The sequence below is a fragment of the Pongo abelii genome, chromosome 4 (assembly GCF_028885655.2).
Source record: "Pongo abelii isolate AG06213 chromosome 4, NHGRI_mPonAbe1-v2.0_pri, whole genome shotgun sequence".
Lineage (NCBI taxonomy): Eukaryota > Metazoa > Chordata > Mammalia > Primates > Hominidae > Pongo > Pongo abelii.
The window spans coordinates 168,007,765-168,010,284 of record NC_071989.2 but is presented as its reverse complement, the minus strand read 5'-3'; positions in this window follow the sequence as shown (position 1 = coordinate 168,010,284).

Here is a 2,520-nt window from a genome sequence, read left to right as displayed (position 1 = left end):
TCTCTAAAAAAAAAAAGAAGAAAAGAAAAGAAGAAGAACTTTTGCCTCCTGTTGCTCCCTGGAGCCTCTCTTCTCATGTGTGGAGGATAATATACTTGTCCTTCATTCATGCATCTCTGTAGCAGCTAAAGATGCCTGGGAATTCCTCCATAGATTGTCAGGTCTAAGAGTCTAAATAATATATGGAAACAATTTCACAACATCAGATGATAAACTGTTAATATTACTATGACCACATTTACTTTGGAAGATAAAAGGACATTCCTGCACCTAGGCCAGAAATCCACCACTACTCTGCTTTTATCTCCATCTCCCCCAGACTTTTTTCTCCCCTTTTCTCTCTCTGGCCATTTTCTTTCTCTAGCAAGTGTGTTCTCTTGCCCAGCTCAGATCTACTCCCCTCAAAAAGCTTTCCTTCTCTTCCGAGTTGGAAGACAATCCTCTTTAAAAATTTAGTTCCCTCTAGAAGTTTGTCTCTCTCTTCTAATACCTACTCCTTTGCCTTTATCTTGCCTGCAATAAGAGAGCTGAAAATATTTAGAATCTGCCCCACATGACAGAATACAGGTTCTTAATGAAGCATGCCCAGTTACTGCCCTTCTCTATTCAGCATGCTTTCCCAAACTACTACTTAAAAACTCCATTCTCTTCAAACCTCAGAACTTCCAACATACTCCTTTACTCTATGCAGATGACATTGTCCCATATTTTGGCAATTCTTCAAACCTCTAAATCTACAAACTAAGGTATATTTTCAGTCATCCTCACTCTTGCTTATTTCAGTTGAGGCAGTTCCCTTCTATTTGAAGCCAACCCTTTTACTTGGTCTCTGACTTCTTCCTTCTAAGCAAGCTTTCTATAAATCCAGGATTCCCTTCTCTTGCTCTTGTATTTTTAACCTCTTTCTACTGGCTCATTCCCATCAATAATAAACATGCCATGGTATCTTGCCATCATAGTCATCACTCTTTCCTTTCACAGATGGATATTCAGAACATTGTTTACAGTTGTCTGAACTTGACATAATCTATAATTGTATACTTCTTGGAAATATTATTTCTTTAGTGACATTCTCTCCCACTATATTATAAGTATATTAGTTTTCACACTGCTATAAAGATGCTACCTGAGACTGGGTAATTTCTAAATAAAAGAGGTTTAATTGACTCACAGTTCCACAGGGCTAGGGAGGCCTCAGGAAACTTACAATCATGCAAGAAGGTGAAGGAGAAGCAAGGCATGTCTTACACGGCAGCAGGAGAGAGAGAGTGTGTGCACGCAGGGGAACCTGCCACTTTTAAACCATCAGATCTTGTGAGAGCTCCTCACTATCATGAGAACAGCATGGAGGAAACCACCCCCATGATCCAATCACCTCCCACCAAGCCCCTCCCTCAACACATGGGGATTATAGTTTGAGATGAGATTTGGGTGGGGACACAAAGACAAACCATACCAGTAAATTTTGTTAAGAAACAGACAATTTATTCATCTTTCGATTCTCAGAACCTAGCATGATATTGGCTAACGTAGATGCTCAACAAATATATGCTGAATGAATGAATAATGAATGTTAAGTAATAAGAGCTTATTATGTAACAGTTGTCATTTGGTATTGGTGGGGGATTGGTTCTAGGACCCCCAATAAATAATAAAATCTAAGGACGCTCCAGTCCCTGATATAAAATAGCATAGTATTTGCATATAACCTATATACATCCTGTCATACACTTTAAATCATCTCTCAATTACTTATAATATCTAACACAATGGAAATCCTATGTAAATAGTTGGTATACTGTATTGCTTTTACTTCCATTATTTTTTGTTGTTGTCTTATTATCTTTGGGTTTTTTCCCTAACACTTTAAACCCGACGTTGGTTGAATCCATAGTTTTGGAACCTGTGGATCCAGAGGGCCAGCTGTATATATTACGCTTGTAACAATACATATCAATGAATGATTACAATTTGTATATAACTCTGGAGGTACAGGAAAGTTCTGAAATGCACACTAAAATCATGATAGATCATAGCTCTATAGGATGTATTCAGTAAATATTTGTTAGGTGAATTAATGAAATTATCTGTGGCATCATAGAACAGGCGATTTTCATCTTGTTTATATTTTTATGTACATCTGAATTTTTTACAATGATTTTACATTACTTTTATTTCTTTTTTATATGAGAAGTTCATAAAGGCATTCTTTTAAAAAATATTCAAATAACACAGATATATTCATAACTCTGCTAACTTTTTGTAGTGCCTTCATTGCTTTTCTAGACTTTATACACACACATACACACATATGTATAGTTTATGTTTTTTTGTTTTTTTTTTGATCTTGCTCTGTTACTCAGGCTGGAGTGCAGCAGCACCATCATGGCTCACTGCAGGCTTGACGTGCTGGGCTCAGGTGATCCACATCAGCATTTTGAGTAGCTTAAACTACTACGTGCCAAAACATCCAGCTAATTTTGTGTGTGTGTGTTTTTTCTAGGGCAGAGTTTTGCCATG